The 12,404-nt window shown below is 37.6% G+C and overlaps 1 protein-coding gene across 3 annotated transcripts in view; it reads right to left on the bottom strand.

Moving 5' to 3' along the window:
- Window positions 1-12,404, bottom strand: part of LOC143032884 (uncharacterized) — a 254,968-nt gene that overhangs the window by 134,682 nt on the left and 107,882 nt on the right. The window lies entirely within an intron of this gene.

Here is a 12,404-nt window from a genome sequence, read left to right as displayed (position 1 = left end):
TCTATAACTGTCCTTTTTGAGTTTCTTATCATGTCCCCTTTTATTTCTCTTATCCCAAATTAGTAAGTCCTCTGTATCAAGGACTTCTGTGCCTTTCATGATTCTGTAAATGGTCAGCAGGTCGCCTCTTTCTATTTGTTCCAAAGTCGGTAATTTCAATTTAGCCAATCTCTCCTCGTATGACAGGTTTGAAAGTATTGGGGCAATTTTCATGGCTGCTCTCTGGATATGTTCAATTTTCTTTATTCTTTTTGGTACTGGGTGACCATAGTGTTGCAGCATACTCCAGTCTAGGCCTTATTAGTATGACTAGTACTTTTTTTTTTAACAATTTCTGTCTAAATAGGTAAAAGCCACCTTTATTGATCTTAGCAAGTTGTAAGATTCTCCGAGAATTTTGTTTATCTGTTTAACTAAGGACACGTCATTTGTGATAATTACTCCCAGGTCTTTTTCAGATACCACTTTCTTTACTTCCTTTGTTCCAATTTCATATTGTCCTGATATTCTTTCTTTTTTGTTTTTTTTACTTTTTCCTAACTCCATTATGCTATATTAATGTTGAAGTCTACTTCCCACTCTTGGCTCCACCTCCAAACCTTGTATAGGTCCCTCTATAGTGACTCACAATCCATTTCAGTATTCACTTTCCTCAACAATTTAGCATCATCTACAAAGCTCATGTAACAATCCATATCTTTATCCATGTCATTCACATAGTGAACATTATTGGAGCCAATACCCATCCATATGGAACTCCACTAATCACTTCCTCCCAAGCTGAACTCTTTTCTCTAAGTACTACTCTAATTTTTCTGCCATGCAAGAAATCCTCCATCCAGTAATTTACCTTGTATTTCTCCTATTATTCCAATTTTCTTTTCTTTTAATAATTTTTTGTGGTACTTTGTTGATGACCCGTCATCTAGGAGGGATGACCCGTCATCTAGGAGGTGCTAAGATGGGAGGGAGGGTGGAGGGGTGTGGAGTGTTTTTGGGGATGGAATGGGTGGGAATGATTTTATGCCTTGTCCTTTTTGGCTACCTCCCTGGTAAGGGGGAAAAAAGCCTTGGTATATGTATGTATGTATGTACTTTGTTGAAGGAAAGCACAATCAGCCCATCCATCCCTTTCTTGTATTATATTTATTAGTCTTGAGTAAAAACAGATTAAGTTTGTGGAACATGGTCTTCCCTGTCTGAATCCAAATTGTCTTGGTTTTATTATATTATTTTCTTCCAGGTGTTTTATCCATCTATTCTTGCTAAATTTTTCACAAATTTTGGCTACAGTGCTTCTAAGGGAGACCATCTGTAATTTGTTGGTTCTTCTTTTTCTTCCTTTATATATTACCTCTGAGAGTTGACACCTTGACGTGGTGGATAGGCTTGAGAATCTTAATGATTACAAAAGCTATGTTGATAGAGAGACAATCTTTGAAGGGTCACCCATATTGAACAGGTTTTGTAAGAAAGATCAAACAAAAAGCAGCTCACACGCACAGTCGCAGGACCCACTGCAAACTACCACATCCCTGATGGTGAACGGGGAAACTCCTCATAGATATATGGGGTACTGTCATAATGACAGTGTGGACCACTGGGCACCCTATGGATATAGGGCTTCACCGAATATAATGAATAAGGTGACACCAGAGAAATATCTCACCAGAAACCATTTGGCATGGAGGTGAGATTACTGCCAACCCCCCCTTCATAGCCAATATGAACAGCACAACAAAAACAAAACCAGGCATTCCTGTTAGATCATCATCTCCTAAAGGACCAACCACATTGCCTCGTGTGCTTACGGGCGGTGTGCCACCGAATGTAAGCACTGTCCAAGCAGATCTAAGTCTTGGACATTAAACATGAAGAAAATGAAGATCTATACTTACAATGTAAGAAGTCTCTCAGATCACAGACTGGAGAGTTTAATGGAAGAACTAGACAACATCAAGTGGAATATTGTAGGACTGAGCAAAGTCCAAAGAGTGGAAGAAAAGCTGATACAATTACAAGATGGTCACCAACTGTTCTACTATAGAGGTAAGGACAAAGAAAGATCTAGTGGAGTAGGATTCTTGATCAACCGAGAGGTTGCTGGTAACGTAGTCAAATTCAGTAGTTTGTCAGACAGGGTAGCTTGGATTGTGATTAGGCTGTGTAAAAGGTACACTCTAAAAATAGTTCAGGTTTATGCACCAACTTCACAGAGTTCAGACAATGAAATAGAGTCATTCTATGATGATTTAAGTCAGGTAATGGATCAAGAAAAAAGTAAGTACACGGTAATAGGCGACTTTAATACTGAAGTGGGGAAGATGGGCGATGAGACGTGCACTGGTAAGTTTGGAGTAGGTGAAAGAAATGACAGAGGTGAGATGTTAGTAAATTTTGCAGAGAACTACAACATGAGGATAATGAACACTTTCTTCCAAAAGCGTGTAGGTTGTAAATGGATGTGGATAAGTCCAAATGGAACAACAAAGAACGAAATAGACTTCATATTAGGAGACGAGAGCAAAAGTGTTTACAATGTTACGGTGATAAATAAAGTAAACATAGGTAGTGACTATAGAATGGTAGGTTGCACAGCTAAATTCAGAGCTGAGAGAAATAAACTAATTTTAAGAAAGAAAATAAGCCTTGCAAAGGTTAAGAAGAAATTTCAGTTAGAAATTAAAAATAGATTCGAAGCTCTAAGAACTAATGAGGACGCCATGGAAGATATTAATGTGAATTTAGTGAATATCATTAAAGAATTGGCAGAGAAAGTAGGAAGTACAAAAAACATTAGAGAAAACAAATACTCCCAAGCTACAAATGACCTAATTAAAAGAAGAAGGACCATGCAGATTAAAAGCAGAAGAGACGAAATAGAAAGAGTAGAACTAAACAAGATTATCAACAAAAGGCAGAGATTAGAGAAAAGAAAGAGAAACATTGATGAAATAGAGGAAACTATTCGGAAGGGTAATACTATTAAAGTGACCGAGCGCAAACATGCTTTAGGAAGACAGCAAATGATATGTCTGAAAGATAGAAATGGAGAAATAATTAAATGTAGAGACAAAATGGTAAAAAGAATAGAAGAATTTTACCAAGAGCTTTACTCGTTGAAGACCGTAGTTGAATCAGTAAATTCATGTGTAGACATTAGTAGTGTACCAGAGATTACAAAGAAGTAGAATTTGCTCTAAACACTATGAAACGAGGAAAAGCACCAGGGGAAGATGGTATATCGATAGATCTGTTGAAAGATGCAGGTAAATTAGTTCATATTAAATTAGCTCAGTTGTACACCTAGTACTTACGTCAAGAAAGCATTCCTGATGCGTGGTGCAATGCTATAGTGATTCAAGAAGAGATGGACTGCTTCACTGTGTGTATTTACCTATGGTATTTCTATTCACATAGTTGTAAATTTGTGGTGAGTGCTCCAACAAATTTGTAATGAGTGCTGAGATAATAGTGTCTTGCAGACTCCTTGCTTCTTATGTTTTTGTGTTCAGTGGTCAGGTATATGGTGAATGTGTTCTATTATGGGAATGCCTTTTTTTTCCTTAGAAATTTCTTTCAAATATTAGGGTGCATCTTCCAAGATGCAGCGTCTTGCAAGACGTAAAATACGGTATGCGAAAGGTACCGCTATAATTTGACTACATAAAGATACAGAAAAGATCAAGATCGAGAAAGGAGTATGGCAAGGCAATACAATTTCATCCAAACTATTTACAGCTTGCTTGGAAGATATTTTCAGAAGATCGAGTTGGGAAAAGAAAGGTTTAAAGATTAATGGCGAATATTTGAACCACATAAGATTTGCAGATGACATTATTCTTATTTCAAAAAGAGCAGATTTGCAAGATATGCTGAGGGATCTAAACAAGGAAAGTGTCAAAGTAGGTTAAAAAATGAATAAAACTAAAATCAAAGTAATGTTCAATACAAAAGTTCAAAGTAAAGAGATTGTAACTGATGATAAGTCTTGAGGGAGTTGAAGAGTATAATTATTTAGGCCAGATGGTGAAAGTGACGAAAGATCATGATAATGAAATATAAAGATGTATTACAATTGGTTGGAAAGCGGTAAGTATAGTAAGATTCTGAGAGGCTCTCTACCTTTATGTTTGAAATGTAAAGTTTACAATCAATGCATTCTGCCAGCAATAATCTACGGGTGTGAGACTTGGAAACTAATGAAGGCAATGGAAACAAAACTAAGGACAGCACAGAGGAGAATGGAGAGACCAATGATGGGAATAATGCTGAGAGACTGAAAAAGAGCAAGTTGGGTGAGAGAGCAGACTAGAGTGAAAGATATTGTGGAAGCAGTAAAAGAGAGGAAGTGGAATTGGGCAGGTAAGTTAGTGTGAACGACTGATGAGCGATGGAGCAAGTGTGTTACTGAGTGGATGCCGCGAGATGGGAAGCATGGAAGAGAGAGACCAGACAGAAGGTGGAGGGACGAGATTGAGAAGTTAGCAAGAGTGACATGGCAGAGGATGGTGCAGTCGTGTGAATCATGGCATTCTATGAAGGAGGCCTTTGTTCAGCAGTGGACTCAGGATGGCTGATTTTATTTGATTTGATATATTGATAGAATATTGGCATTTTCCCAGTACTTTGGTATTTTTATTTGAGTGAGCAACTTATGTCATATATTTTGTCCATTAATTCTTTTTTACATTCTTCTATTATCCAATTTGCAATTCCATCTGGGCTGTGTGATTTCCTGACATCAAGGTTTGTTAACTGATCCATTATTTCTTTTTGTGTTATCATTTCCCTTATGGTGGGTGATTGTACTTCAATTCTTTTATCCCAATGCTGTACTTTTTCTCTAGTGAAAACTGACTTGAAATGGTTGTTCATGACTTCAGCCATTTCTAAATCTTCTGTATATTCTATATTTCCATAGCATAGTTTCACCATTTCTTGTTAATTTTTAAGTTTACCATTTCACCATTCACATATCTATAGAATAGCTTGTATTGATATTTACATTTTCCTATGATGTCTTTTTCATAGTTTCTTTCTTTCTCTGCACACTTTTACATATTCATTTCTATGGTTGATATGTATTTGTCACTTTCCAGATTTTTTAATTTTTTCCCATCCTTTTCAAGCTTTATCTCTTCTATCTTTCACCTCACTGTATCTTCTGTTGAACCAGCACTTAATGTACATCTTTTCCTGTTTCAGTCTTGGTACATATTTATTCACCCCTTCATTATAAATTTTCATCAAAATTATCCATTTCTCTTTCACTTGTGTGTCTTCTTTGAAAAAACGTTTTCCCAATTTGCATTTTGAAAGAACTTTTTGTTGTACATCAGTCTTCCTTTTCTATATTTCTCATTTCTCTCTATAAATATTTCCTTCTTTATTCCAACCTCTATTAGTATGTGGTCACTCTTTCCAAATGGTGTCTTGTATTTAATCTTATCAACAATTTCAGGTTCTGTTGTAAATATTAAATCTAGTCTTGATGATTAATTACTTCTATATCTGGTATTTTCTTTTACCCATTGTGTAATGGTATGTTCTAGTCATGTCAAATAATACATTTCCCCATAGATCCTCTCCACCTTTCACTGTCATCTCTTCTCAACAGATTTCCTTGCAGTTAAAATCTCCCATAAGTACCAAGTTACCTCCATCCTTCAGCATCTTGTTTAATGAATGCCTTGTATCTTATAACATTTATTAATGCTCTTCCTCTTTCCAAGAGCACATTTTTGGGGGGCACATAACCTTCATCACACTTAAGTTTTCTTGGCCAAAAACATGATTCCTCCACCCTGTTTCTCATTTCTGTTTTTGATCCAATAATTATATAACTCGTGTCCAACACTATTTGGTGCCAGTTGACCCCTTAATTTTGTATCCATAATTCCCATTATGTCTGTTTTTTTCTTCTGACAGGTAATCATTTAGTTCACTCAATCCTGAGATTAATCCATCTATATTAGTATAGGCCACTTTCAATTTTTCTTCTCCATCCTGTTTTCTGTTCCTTTCATTTTGCTTACCTTGGTGTACCATTTTCTCAGCCTCATGTCTATGACTCTCAAACATAATTTTTTTGCTTTCAGTCTCCATTCTTTTTGTGTTTTTTTTCTTTAGCTTCATCTCTTAGTGTCTTCTTTCTTTTTCCTCAACATTCATTTCTCTTTTTATCCATATATTGTTGTAATGTTCACTCTTTGCTAACTTACCTGATTTTGCCAGTATGTCTTCTGCTACCATTTGTGATCTTAGTTTAGGGCTAATTTTTTTTTTTTTTTTTTTTTTTTTTTTTTAGAACACTGCCCTTTTCTATACACTTCTATTTCTTTTTCTACTCCTTGGTCATCATCTAGTACTTCTTTTAGAATTGCTTTTGCCATATCTTTTTCTGGTTTATCTCTCAGGTACCTAACCCAACCACTTTTTTCTATCCCTTGTACCTGACCCAATTTGCTTTTTCTTTGATTACTTGAATGATTGTGTCCTTTGCATTTTCCTGCATTTGTTGTTGTACTATTTCTTTAAAAGCTATCTCTTCATTTTCTGTTTCCATTCCATTTCTTAATCTTCTGCAAATTTTCTTCACCCAAGTTTTCTTCAATTCTTTCATTGACTGTATTTTGTGATTTACCTTTTTTTTTCAATTCTCACTATTGATAGTATCGTTGTTTTTCATCTTTTCATTTTCACATTTAGCCTCATTTAATTCACTTAACTCATTATTTATTTCGGAATTCCTCTTTAGTTCACATACCTCTTTGTTGACTTCAAAATAGTCTTTCCTTAAAATCACAATCTCTTTCTTTAATTCTATGAATTCTCTCTCCCATGAGTTTCTATTAAGGAAGCACCACCAGTGATCATTTGAAAAATTCTAGTAAATGAGCGAATTTAGGTAAACATTTCAAAAGAATCTCTATGATGGTGGCAACACTCATTCAAAGTTATACAACTGTATTTTGTTTCTATTTTTTTTATACAGCATATATACCATACATACATATACCAAAGGCTTTTTCCCCCTTACATGGGGGGTAGCCAAAAAGAAAAAGCCATAGAAACCACTCCCACCCATTCCATTTCCTATATATTCCACTCCCCTCCCTCCCATCTTGGCACCTGGATGACGGGTCATCCCTGCATCCTGTCCACTGCCCTGGGTCAGAGGCAGTGTCGCAAGACAGAGCACACCCACAGCAAGGCCGCTTCATAAATTTAGCGACACCCCCTCTCTGTCCCCCCATGCAGAAAAGGAGAAGACGGGGAGAAATTCCTTCAGGCTGCGTCAAATTTTTCTCATACATACTTCCTCACCCCTATCCCCCCCCACTCCCCCTCATGTATCACAGCATCATCTATACACAACCCCTATCTTTTGTCCTTTCCTGTCCTTCCTCAACATTCTTCTCTTTAGTAATGCCCCTTTCACCCCATCCATCCATCTCATCCTAGGATGCCCCCTCATATTCACTCCTTCCACCTCTACCTTCCACTTCTTTTACTAATCTTTCTTCACTCATTCTTTCCATGTGTCCAAACCATCCTAATACTCTTTCATCAACCCTATCTCCTGCTCCCTTTCCACCCCTGTTCTCCTCCTCACCTCCTCATTTCCCACTCTATTTAGCCTAGTAACCCCTATCATACTTCTCAGACATTTCATCTCAAACACATAAAAAAAAAAAAAAAAAAATTATACAGCATAAAATAGATAAAATATTGGCAGCCTCTGGCAACCCCATTGCATAAAAAACATTCTGTATATTGAAATAGCATCAACATTTCTATAGCTACATAATTGTGTTTATGGAGATATTTGGTAACTCCTCCCACCAGCATACCCCACAAAGACAGTGAACACCAGTACTCTTGAAAAGGTCAAAGTAAGGTGACGTCGCTCCTGGCGCTCTCACTATACAAAACAATTTTGATTCTTCGCCCTGTATTATTGCTGTGATCATGGAAAAATTAACAAGAAACACGAGAGGGAACCAGCAGAATAAAGCGAGAGCCCGTGAGTGCCTGAAATAGAAACAAGTAGGAAAATGAAAGAAAGAGGAGAAACGCAGCATAGCTGCACCCAGCACTCCACAAGCATTTACTAGCCATGCCTACCTTACACCTCCACCCACACCACACCACACCACTCACCCTCACCTCACACTTCATCAGCAAAGAAGAGGAAATTGAAGATTTAATCCCCCGTCCTGTAAAGTTTATGTTTTTGTTCTTTCTGTTGTAATATCTTCGGTTGTTCTTTATTGATTTTTGTCATTTTTGTTTCATTTGAAAGAAAACATCATGCTCTTCATTTTCTACAGTAAAAAATAAAAGAAATTTGAATAAAAAATCTTTATTTATGAAACCTGAATTTTGCAGCATTTTTTAATTACTCAGAGAAACAAATTAATAAAAAATCAGAGGTATTAGTTTGAAAAAATATATTTAATAAGATTTGTTCCCCAGACTCTAAGCTTTCATTTCATACCAAGCTGAATGATGTGGTAGGATTCTCCATTGAATAATTAGAGCTTCCCTATCTGAGAGTTGACACCTTTATGTGGTGGATAGGCTTGAGAATCTTAATGAATACAAAAGCTATGTCGATAGAGAGAAAATCTCTGCTGGGTCACCCACATCGAACAGGTTTTGTAAGAAAGATCAGACAAAAAGCAGCTCACATGCACAGTCGCAGGACCCACTGCAAACTGTCACGTCCCTGATGGCGAACAGGCAAATTCCACATAGATATATGGGGTACCGTCATAATGATGGCGTGGGCCATTGGGCACCCTATGGATATAGGGCTTCACCGAATATAATGAATAAGGTGACACCAGAGAAATATCTCACCAGAAACCAGTTGGCACGGAGGTGAGATTACTGCCAACCCCCCTTCATAGCAAATATGAATAGCACAACAAAAACAAAGCCGGGCATTCCTGTTGGATCATTGAGACCCTAAAAGTTCAACCGCATTGCCTTGTGTGCTTATGGGCAGTGTGCCACCGTATGTGAGTAAGCACTGTCCAAGCAGATCCAAGTCTTGGACATTAAACAACATGAAGATCTATACTTACAATGTAAAAACTCTCTCAGAAGACCACAGACTGGAGAGTTTAACCCCTTCCATATGGTGCCGCCTACGTAGGCGGGATGAGGAGCAAGTGGATACGCGAGGCTGCCATATTGGCGTCTTGATTATATTTATTGTAGTTGCCCCTGCATAATGACATACTCTCTAAACTGTCTTCATCACATTTTCTATGGTTATCAAAATTCACGAGTGAAAGAGAGAACGATCGACATAAGCGGTGACTATTTTTTATGATGGGAGTATTATTACGAAACATCGTACGTCTGGCAGCTAATGCTGCCCGCGAGATTTTGGCCCGTAATGAAGTGGTTAATGGAAGAACTAGACAACATCAAGTGGGACATTGCAGGACTGAGTGAAGTCCAAAGAGCGGAAGAAAAGCTGATACAATTACAAGATGGTCACCACCTGTTCTACTATAGAGGTAAGGACAAAGAAAGATCTAGTGGAGTAGGATTCTTGATCAACCGAGAGGTTGCTGGTAACGTAGTCAAATTCAGTAGTTTGTCAGACAGGGTAGCTTGGATTGTGATTAGGCTGTGTAAAAGGTACACTCTAAAAATAGTTCAGGTTTATGCACCAACTTCACAGAGTTCAGATGATGAAATTGAGTCGTTCTATGATGATTTAAGTCAGGTAATGGATCAAGAAAAAAGTAAGTACACATTGGTAATAGGTGACTTTAATGCTAAAGTGGGGAAGAAGATGGGAGATGAGATGTGCATTGGTAAGTTTGGAGTAGGTAAAAGAAATGACAGAGGCGAGATGTTAGTAAATTTTGCAGAGAACTACAACATGAGGATAATGAACACTTTCTTCCAAAAGCGTGTAGGTCGTAAATGGACGTGGAGAAGTCCAAATGGAACAATAAAGAAGTAGAATTTGCTCTAAAAACTATGAAACAAGGAAAAACACCTGGGGAAGATGGTATATTGATAGATCTATTAAAAGACGCAGGTAAATTAGTTCATATTAAATTAGCTCAGTTGTACACCCAATGCTCACATCAAGAAAGCATTCCTGATGCGTGGTGCAATGCTATAGTGATTTTGCTTCATAAAAAAGGAGACCAGAAGGACCTTAGTAACTATCAACTGATTAGCTTGCTGTCAAATGTATATTAAGTATTCTCCAAGATCCTTACAAATATATTAAGTAAAGTTTTAGATGGAAAACAACCGAGAGAACAGGCAGGCTTTTTGAGCGGGTATTCGACTCTAGACCACTTGCAGGTGATAAACCAACTAATCGAAAAAAACAACAGAATACAATACACCTCTGTGTTTAGCTTTTGTAGACTACGAGAAGGCCTTTGACTCAGTAGAACAAATAGCAATACTAAACTCGCTATGCAAGCAGGGTACAAATGATCTGATCGTAAGAGTTTTAGAAAAGATTTATGTGAAAGGTACTGCTATAATTCGACTACATAATGATACAGAAAAGATCAAGATCGAGAAAGGAGTATGGCGAGGCGATACAATTTCACCCAAACTATTTATAGCTTGCTTGGAAGATATTTTCAGGAGATTGAGTTGGGAAAAGAAAGGTTTAAAGATTAATGGCGAATATTTGAACCACCTAAAATTTGCGGATGACATTATTCTTATTTCAGAAAGAGCAGAAGACTTGCAAGATATGCTGAGCGATCTAAACAAGGAAAGTGTCAAAGTAGGTTTAAAAATGAAAGCTCCATGTAAAGATATTGTAATTGATGGTGAGAATCTTGAAGAAGTTGAAGAGTATAATTATTTATGGTAGATGGTGAAAGTGACGAAAGATCATGGTAATGAAATAAAAAGACGCATTACAATTGGTTGGAAAGTGTTTGGTAAGTATAATAAAATCCTGAGAGGCTCTCTACCTTTATGTTTGAAACAAAGTTTACAATCAATGCATTCTGCCAGCAATAATCTACGGTTGTGAGACTTGGAAACTAATGAAGGCAATGGAAACAAAACTAAGGACAGCACAGATGAGAATGGAGAGATCAATGATGGGAATAATGCTGAGAGACCAAAAGAGAGCAAGTTGGGTGAGAGAGCAGACTAGAGTGAAAGATATTGTGGAGGCAGTAAAAGAGAGGAAGTGAAATTGGGCAGGTAAGTTAGTGCGAATGACTGATGAGCGATGGAGCAAATGTGTTACTGAGTGGATGCCGCGAGATAGGAAGCGTGGAAGAGGGAGACCAGACACAAAGGTGGAGAGACGAGATTGAGAAGTTTGCAGGAGTGATGTGGCAGAGGATGGTGCAGTCGTGTGAATCATGGAATGCTATGAAGGAGGCCTTTGTTCAGCAGTGGACTCAGGGTGGCTGTTCACTATATCTTCATTATTCACTATGTCTTAATATACATGGAAGGAACACAATACCCTGAGGAATTACACACTAATGTAAGGGGTATTTATACCTATATTCATTAAACACATATTTGAAAAAAAAAAAACTCTATAAAGCAATACTCCCTTAAGATTCACCTCCCTTTCCATGTCTATGATTTGACTCAAATTTCTTTTTTCGTACATAAAAAAGCCAGAAAATAGGTCATCTACCATTCCTGCTTGGGGTTTCAAAGCCTCTATTAATATTTAGTTTTGGTATAGTGCCTCGTGAGGGCTCTGCTTTTATGTCGACATTCAAATAAAAACTGTCACAGATTCACCCTGATCTGCCTTGATTTCCTTGCATTTTCTCACTATAGACACACTTGCAACACTGCACACAGATTATTTTGAACAACCACAAATGCTCACCCTCCCACTCAATACAACCTAGGCCTCTTGCTTTCCTTGCACTGTTGAAATTGTTTGTCTTATTCAGCAGCCTACTTGTATGCAAGTATGTATTTACACATCATATTTACCTCATTATAATGTACAGGAGGGTCCAATAATGGGTACCTGCATGTGGGGGTCCTGTAAGATGGAAGGCTGCCTATTTTCTAAATCTGTCAGTCCCCACATCTCTGTCAGGAGGTGCGACACCTTAAGGGCACACTCTTGGTCTATGGACTGGACCCAAAATCTCTATCAACTTCAGCTATGTCTCATCTTTTTCACATATGGAGAGCAGACAACTGGTAACCACTCCCATCCCCTTACCACTTTCAGCCAGTGACATGTGAACATTCCCACACTACAACACAGACAATAATCCATAGTTTTTTCCCAAAGAAATCTGTGAGAGGAAGTACCACTGCCAGCCATTGTGGGGCTGCAGGTTTTCCTCTTGGTGAAACTTGGGTTATTAATTACATAATGCAGAGAACTGAAGCCATACTAACGAGGTCCC

This window comes from Oratosquilla oratoria, chromosome 14, assembly GCF_046742065.1.
Source record: "Oratosquilla oratoria isolate Oo_2021 chromosome 14, ASM4674206v1, whole genome shotgun sequence".
NCBI classification, from domain to species: domain Eukaryota; kingdom Metazoa; phylum Arthropoda; class Malacostraca; order Stomatopoda; family Squillidae; genus Oratosquilla; species Oratosquilla oratoria.
The sequence above is the reverse complement of the archived record's forward strand: the minus strand, read 5'-3'. Positions and strand labels throughout refer to the sequence as shown.